The 9,054-nt window shown below is 32.4% G+C and overlaps 1 long non-coding RNA gene across 3 annotated transcripts; it reads right to left on the bottom strand.

Moving 5' to 3' along the window:
• Positions 1–1,615: 1,615 nt before the first annotated feature.
• On the bottom strand, positions 1,616–8,831 carry LOC117174816. Of its 3 annotated transcripts, XR_004467368.1 has the most exons (5): positions 8,757–8,831; positions 2,603–2,796; positions 2,359–2,509; positions 2,158–2,281; positions 1,616–1,965 (listed from the first exon to the last, which is right to left on the bottom strand). It is a non-coding gene; the product is annotated as an uncharacterized LOC117174816 (long non-coding RNA). The 3 variants fall into 3 exon arrangements; XR_004467367.1 differs by having other exon boundaries at positions 1,616–2,281; XR_004467369.1 differs by lacking the exon at positions 8,757–8,831 and adding an exon at positions 4,468–4,686 and having other exon boundaries at positions 1,616–2,281.
• Between the last annotated feature and the right edge of the window lie 223 nt (positions 8,832–9,054).

Raw genomic sequence — 9,054 nt, forward strand, 5'->3', positions numbered from 1 at the left:
AGCGAAATTTATTCCAAAACTGCTTAATTTTGATCAAAAGATCCATCGCATGACCATCGCTCAGGAGATGTTGAATGAAGTCAATAATGATCCTGATTTTCTTAAAAAGGTTATAACTAGGAATGAATCGTGGGTATATGATTATGACGTCGAAACTAAAGCCCAATCGTTTCAGTGGAAGCATCCTAAGTCTCCAAGACCGAAAAAAGCACGTCGAGTTCGGTCAAATGTGAAGGTTTTGCTCACTGTCTTCTTTGATTACCGTGGCGTAATGCATCAGGAATTCTTACCAGAAGGTCGTACGGTCAATAAGGAGTATTACCTTCAAGTTATGCGCCGTTTGCGAGAGGCTATACGCAAAAAATGTCCGGAACTTTGGAAAAACAATTCGTGGCTTTTGCATCACGATAATGCACCTGCTCATTCATCGTTGCTTGTGAAAGAGTTTCTGACCAAAAACAGCACCAGTCATGCCTCAGCCTCCATATTCACCTGATTTGGCCCCCCGTGACTTTTTTCGTTTCCTATAACTGAAGAGACCCATGAAAGGACATCGATTTTCAACGATTGAGGAGATAAAAACTGCATCGCTGAAAGAACTCAAGGCTATACCACAAAATGATTAACAAAAGTGCTTCGATTATTGGAAAAAGCGTTGGCACAAGTGTATTATATCTGAGCGGGATTACTTTGAAGGGGACAACATAAATATTGAGGAATAAATGTATTTTTTTTTTGAGAAAACCATAAAGTCACCTTATTTTTTGAACACACCTCGTATTAAGTAATTATTATTATTTTATTATTATTATTAAGGAATTCTGTATGTGAGTATTCTATCTGAATTTAACTACATTTAGACTTTCATCAAAGCTATTGCTCAGTTTACTGTCCAAAGTGATTTTAAGGTTAGGAACTTGAGATCTTGGGTTATTTTTAAAATCGTTAATGAGTCATGGCGCCAGTCAGGCACCATGAAAAGGGATCTTTGGACTTACAAACAGGAAACTGTCACTCAAAGAGATTGACGTTTTGTAGTGATAAAAGTTGGATTTTGGAACCATTATCGTTGAACTGTCACTCACTTTAATTGCCGAAATAAGTAGGAGGAGCAAAGTGACCTCATTTATGATTGGTTATTCGACACTAAAAGCGAGTGAGGTCAGCATTTTGATTGGTTAAAAGCTGAAAGTAGGGATAAAACCCCCCCAAATCGAGATTATAAATATAGATTCAGAGCTCAGAAAAGTCAGTTATAGTTACAAGTTTCAACTTGATTAGACGTTAATTGGCGGATACTTATCATTTCGGCGTGCCCTTTTAAACCTTGAACCTGCGACTCTTAGACTTTTTAGTTATTTTTTGATTATACGGACTCAGAAGAATTTGGATAAATTCAAAGGCATTGCAACCTATCGACTTTGCGTTCACGCACTACGCGACTAGTGCTCGGATGTGCTTCGATAATAAGTGCTAAACTTACTTGTGTGTGTGTGTGTGGGGAACAAAACTAATAAAAGCATTGTTTGTTAGTTACAAACAATTTTTATTTGTATAAAAACAAATAAGATGGACAATGTCAAGTCCTCACTCCAAATTGTTCGACCTTATGGAAGTGTTTTTCGATTCTCAATATCAGGCTTTTCAAATCTTCCGCCTCTACCACGAACTGCAATACAGGATCATTGTTGTTTATTCTAGAGATCAAATAAGAGAATATGTCGTCCATGAACAATTAAATATCGACGAATTATAATAAACTTTCAAGTTTAATTTACAAGCTAAAATCTGTTTACCGAGTGAATCATTTTTCAAACCTGACATATATTTCGCGGCTAATGGTTTCAACCATTCAACGACAGGTAACGGGCCTATACCTCAACAAATAAGTGTAGAGTATAAACGGAAGAAATTTGATAGCAGAGTTTGGACGTAACGAATTGGTGACAGCTCAGTGGGATTTACCTGTGTCGTGAAAAATATAGGTCATGAGTTCAGTTTCAAGGATGTTTGTCTGATTAAATGTGCATTTTTCTACGAGACCGAAAACGTTCAGTGCTCCAGGGGCGAATCGAGTAGCTCTTGGTCCACTGACGCGTGTGACGTCAGGTAGAAGAATTCCGAGATTACTTGTAATGATAAGCTGCTATCTTTTACCAGGGTTTTGCGTGGTTTTACTCCCGGTCGCTAAAGGTGTTTTCAAATTGCACCGAGATTGTCAATGGTTGGAATAAGCCACCAGATGTTCCTCAACAACCGCAAGCTTAATGGATTATAAGTCCTGAAAATTCAACAGAAATTTTGAATTATTATGCTATTTTCTACAATAATGTCAGATCCTAGTCCACTTTTGATAACCTTGGCTGAACTCCTCGACGACAGTGAAGACACGACCTTTCAATTGTGCCGCATTTACAACGATGGAGATGGTTGGATCTGCATCGAAGTATATCTTAGAGAAGAATATTATAAGTTCTGTGCCGCACTCGAACATGTGCCCGTGAGCTATCTGCAATTACAATAAAGGATAATTAAAATATATTCTCAAGGATCTATATTTAGTGCAAATTGAATTTAGAAATATTAAAGAAATTCATTTTACCGATTTGTGTAAAATTTTCCTTTCGAAAATGAAATCCTAGATTTCATAGTGACAGGCTGCAATCTTCTACCAGGGTTTTGGGTGGTTTTACTCCCGGTAGCTAAGGGTGTTTTTAAATTGCACCGAGATTGTCAATGGTTGAAATGAGCCACCAAATATCCCTCAAAAACCACAAGCTTAATGGATTATAAATCCTGAAAATTCAATAGAAATTTATTACGGGATCACCGGACTCGTGAAGAGTTGCGGATCCGAGGAACTTGTTGATTGCAGAACTTTGGCGAATCTCAAGATCGTCTTCAAGATCTTCAAGTGCAAATTCAACTGTAACCTTCAGATCACCGAAAGGATTCCAATTAATGTATTGTGAAGTGATTGTTTCTTACTCTTATTGTGTTTTCAAAATTATGTTTTAATTTTTATAAGAGAAAAGAAAAAGTGTTATTATAAAATCGCAAATTGGATTACAATCACAAGTAAGTCTTAGCCTTTAATTATTAAGTGATTAAAAATGCCTAAATTGCGTGCGAAAAAAAGGACTCGGGATAGCGATCCCCTACTCCTGTCAAGTAACGAAATCGAATCTTCATGTTCAAGGAATAAGCGAAAATCGAGTAATAAAGGTCCTGTTGATCCGAGTACGGTAACTGGCACTTCCCTAACAATGTAAACATTACAGTCTTCTCAAAATGTATTAACAAATAACATTAGCCCATCCATAAATTCAGATCTCGAAAAATTCTTCAACCTTGACAAGACAAGAAACACCTGTTTATCTTTCTACTCCCTTGTCAGAAAATTCAATTGCTTTGACCGGAACTCTTGATTTTAATAAAATTTCAAAAATCGTTTAAAGGATGATTCCCTCCTTTGATGAAAAAAAATATGTCCATCACCATGTTCGATGATAGCTGTAGAGCGGCAATTTCGTTAATTGACCCTTTTGATATCTCATGCTTAACAATGTTAATTAGAACAAAAATAACTGAAGAAGCGAGACAACATATTCAGGATACAAGAGGGATCACTTTAGATGAAATATTGAGAACCTTCAATCAAATCTATTCTAAAAACGAAGACATAAGTCAACTTATGCAAGATCTAGCTAATGTTATAATTGAACCGGGTGAAACTGTTCAGGGATATGGAGCAGGAGTAAACTTGAATCTGAATAGATAAGTTTCTCAAGTTTTAGAAAATACTCTAGGGGAAGAGGGTATTGGAATGTGTAAAGCTTATAGAATTTATTACGTGGTTTAGATTATAATATTCACTTCTAGATAAAAGATACAGAGATAAACACACTAGGCAAAGCCATTGCACTCGCCAATCAGGAGGACCTTAAATTAAAAAGTTGGAAAAGAGTACATAAAGGAATGTCAGCACCCGAAGCTGTTTGAATTCTAATATAGGACAAAACTCGAAACCGCTATTTAATTCGAATAAAAGAGTAGCACACTTGTCAAATGAAAATCAATTTAAGGATAGAAGTAATTGGATCAATAAGATAGAATGTTTTTACTGTAACATGTTAGGAGATTTTAAAAAAGATTGCCCTGAATTGGCAAACCAAGGATGTTTAAAGGGCAAAGAGGAATCTGATTGTTATTATTGTGACAGGAATAATAAAAAACTTTCTTTAGAGCGTGAACAATTAAAAAAAAATTTCGAGATCAAAAATTAAAGAGCGATATTAAATATTCCAAGTGTCAAAATATCGGACTTATCAAGCGAAATTGTCCTAATGTCAAATTTTCGAATAATATGCGTGAAAGGCAGAGGAGGAAGTGCTACTATTGTAGGTCTCCTGGTCATTTAGCTGAAATTTGCGAGGTTAGAATGGAAAAACTAAAAGGTATACTCACATATGATGGTATTTTTTCCGTTTATTGACCGTAGTATTTTAGTTCCGATCGCATTGTCAAACTAGCTATAGTAAGTGTTGACATATACGACGTAGTGTACAGAATTTTATAAAGGGTTTTGTACCCGGATAATTGTCTGTGTGCTGGAATAAAGGGTTTTGTACCTGGGTAATTGGCTGTGTGCCGGAATAAAGGGTTGTGTACCCCGATAAATGGCTGTGTGCCGGAATAAATATTTGTGTACCCGGATAATTGGCTATGTGCCGAAATAAAGGGTTGTGTATCCGGATAATTGGCTGTGTGCTGAAAAAGAGGTTGTGTACCCAGAACAATGACTGTGTGTCGGAAATCTAAGACTGTATGGTCTGAATAACCCAGTATTTCGATTGACTTAGTGATATTGAGCGTTAGGACAATGGAGGCTCTTGTATCAGAACTGATAACCATGATAATGAATCAACTATTGGACCATAATCATTGTCGATAAGGTCAATTGAAAGTCTGCGTTTAGAGTGAACCATTTTCTAATTATGAAGTGATCTTGGCGACACTTCCTTGTTCTCGTAGAATGAAATGTTTGAATAACATTTTCCTGGTTCTGAACATTGAATTGATGCTATATTGGAAAAATCATCACTTCTCCTGCCATTGCCTGAACGTTTGATATTTTCCGTTCTGAGAAAAATGCTGGCTTAAGAACAAACATAAAAATAAATAAATAGTTAAGGCTATTAAAAAGTATTATTTTAAAGTTTTTTCGAAACAACTTATTGAAGATTAAAAAGAGAATAGAATCTTAGTAAATAAGAAGATCTGGTCGAAAGTTCGAAATGTGTAGTTTATGAGAATCAAAAGAAGGAGCATATTTTATTAGAATATTCATCAGAAGAATATAAAGAAAATAAAAAATAAGTAGAGGAGAGTACTCGAATATGAGATATTCTCGTATTATGAGAAAACGGGGTATCAGCTAAACTAAGAGACCGACTCTGTTGGTTGTATCACTAACTTGTAGCCCTTGAAGAAAGAGTAATTTCGTGGCATAGTCCACTTTTCATTGGGCTTCTAAAGATTATAGGCGAACTTTTTGTGAAATCGATGGTGGTCGAGTTCTTGGAAGGGAATTCTTTGAACCCTATTTATTATTCATTAAATATGTATTTAGCAGTAAGGTTTGTCTGGAGTGATGGGGATTGAATAACTAAGTAGGAAAATATCGATAGTGATGAAGTTTTTCATTGAACAGGTCAGGCATACTAAGTGCATAGTTGCAGGGTGTGGTTCTCATAATATGAGATACCTGTGGTTTTTATAACACTGGCTGCGTGGGGGAAATTGGTTACAAAAATGTTTGTGACTACTGCAAAAACTAAATATATCTAAATAGCAGTAAATTTATATTTCGGAAATATAGAATGAAGTATTTAATTGAAAATAATACTTTATTTTGCATTTTATTAGCTATTTCCTGTGGTATCTCATAGTATGAGAATAGTTTGACGAGTTTGGAAAAACCACTTTTTTACATTTTTTGTATTTTCAGCATAAAAAAATTTTTAATAAAATTTTTTATTTGAGCTTTTTATGACAAACTAAATTTCCTTTAAAATGACCTATATTACTTTTAAATTCAGTACATAGAATTGCGACAATCACGCCAAACAGAGTTGGTATCTCTTCTTTGGGTACTCTCCTCTATATTCTTTTACTATCTGTACAGTATATACGTGTAGTATATAAGAATGAATGAAATTTATGAAAAAATGCCTGAATAAAAGAAACAAAATAAATGGAAATAATTATGGTGGGACTATTATTTCGTTGAAAATGTAACAATTTCAAACAAATAATTCTTTATGGTTGAAAATTCGTCTCAGGCGGTAGAATTTTAACCTTCTTGATGATTAATTCTTCTTTTTTATTAAAAATTCATTTCTTCGCTTAAGAATTTACATATGAGGTTGACAATTCCTTTACAAAATTCAAAATTTTTGTTGAAATTTCATCTACTTTGTGAAACATCTGTTTTATTTTTGGTGGAAAATTAACCTCTTTGGTTGAAAATTAATGTCATAAATGAAAATTGAACAACTTTAAATCGATATTTATATGTTCTACATAGAGTTTTATTTTTTTGATGGACATTTATTGTAGGTTAGGTTTACAGTAGATGGAGAATTAAAATTTTTTCATGTAATTTGTCACCTATAAATATTTCGATAATAAATTTTTCTTGGTTAAAAATTTATTTTACTCCTATTTTCACTATTCAAAGGTTTTAAGAAGTATTCATTGATTTAAAATTTTTACTATATAGAGGTGATTTGCAGAAGATGTGGGTGAAATATAATAAGAATCAATTCACATTAATATTTTGGTACATTTGTTACTCTTCTGACATACAATGTATGAAATGAAATAAACATGCATTATACATACATAATAAAATGAAATAAAATTCATACGAACATTGAAGTAATTTTATTAGTTCTGGTACAATTTGGCAAAAGCATACGGTTATATTTGAACCTTTGGCGTAATACAAAAATGTATATACAATTTCTGAGCATTATATTTCAAGTCCATCATTATAACGGATTGGATTAAAATGCAATATGCTGGTTGAAAATTAAGCAATTTTATTAAGAACTTATCCTTTTCGGTTAAATCTTACAAGCTTTTATAGAAAATTTACTAATTGTTGAAAATGTTTATGTCCCTGCTGAAATTTCAACTGAATTTTGTTTTTGTTATTGAAATGTAAACACTTTTTATTCTAATTTTTATTTTCCCTTTCAAAATTCATTTCTTTTTAGTATAAATTTCATGTTTGTTGGATTAAAATGCAATTTACTGATTCAAAAGTGAACAATTTTATTAAGAACTCATTGTTGGATTAAAATTGCATTTTAATACAACAAACATGAACATTTCAGTTAAACTTTCAGCAGGGAAATATAAATTTTAAACCATTCGTCAATTTTCTATAAAAGCCTGCAAGTTTTAAACGAAAAGGATAAATAAGTTCTCAATAAAGTTGCTCACTTTTGAACCAGTAAATTGCATTTTAATCCAATCCGATATAATGATGGACTTGAAATACAATGATCAGAAATTGTATATATACATTTTTGTATTAGGCCACAGGTTCAATATATCCGTATACTTTCTGAAAATTGTAACAGAACTAATAAAATGATTCGATGTTCATAAGAATTTTATTTTATTATGTATGTATAATGCATGTTTACTTTATTTCATACATGGTATGCCAGAAGAGTAATCAATGTACCAAAATATTAATGTGAATTGATTCTTATTATATTTCACCCACATCTTCCTCAAATCACCTCTATATCGTAACAATTTTAAATCATTGAATAATCCTCGAAACCTTAGAGTAGTGAATATAGGAGTCAAATCAATTTTTACCCAGGAAGAAGTTATTATCGAAATATTTAGTCGTGACAAATTACGTGAAAAAAATTTTAATTAAATTTAAAATTAAATCAAATTAAAAAATTACTATAAAAAAAAATATTTTCAATAAAAATTGAAGTAGTCACATTTTCAGTTCTAAAAACGAATTTTCGGTTAAGAAAATGAATTTTTGTGTAAAAACTTATATTCCGCCAGAGATTAATTTTTTGCACCAAGAAACAAAGATTTTTCACAAAATACATGAAATGTCAACCAAATATTTGAATTTCTAAAGAAATTCTCCATCTACTATAAACCTAACCTACAATAAATGTCCATCAAAAAAATAAAACTCTATGTAGAACATATAAATATTAATTTGAAGTTATTCAATTTTCATTGAGGACCTTAATTATCAACCAGAAAGAAGCCAGATGTTTCACAAAATACATGAAGTTTCAATTAAAATTTTGAATTATTAAAATAAATTATCAACCTCGTATTTAAATTATTTACCGACGAAATCAATTTTAAATAAAAAAGAAGAATTAGCCAACAAGAAGGTTCATAATCTACCGCCTAAGGCGAATTTTCAACCAAAAAGAATGATTTTTTTTTAATTGTTACATTTTCAACGAAATAATAGTCCCACCATAATTCTTTCCATTTATTTAATTCATTTCATCCAGGGATTTTTTCATAAATTTCATTCATTCTTATATACAATACGTATATCCTGTACAGATGGTAAAAGAATATACTTATTTTTTGTTATTTATATTCTTCTAATGAATGTTCTAATAAAATATGCTCCTTGTTTTGTTTCTCAAAAAGAGTCACCAAAAAAAATTGTCAACAACGGCACTCACTATTGACATGCACAGATGTCACAGATGCTGTCACTTTCGATATAGAACAAGTGACACCTTTTAAGTAAGGGGGGAGGTGTAACGGCATGCGCCGTTTTTAGAACTAAACTCACAGGGCGCTAAGAATCTTTTATCAAACACTTTCAAAACTAGTACATTCTTGGGCGGGAAGATTCAAATGGCTTCTTAAATGCAAATTGATTATGGGTATGTATGTAACCTTTAAATGTTAAGTAATTATTATTATACACGAGGTCAACAAATAATATGGTGTTGTTACGTCTAAATTTAACCATTA

Source organism: Belonocnema kinseyi, chromosome 6 (genome assembly GCF_010883055.1).
Source record: "Belonocnema kinseyi isolate 2016_QV_RU_SX_M_011 chromosome 6, B_treatae_v1, whole genome shotgun sequence".
NCBI lineage: Eukaryota > Metazoa > Arthropoda > Insecta > Hymenoptera > Cynipidae > Belonocnema > Belonocnema kinseyi.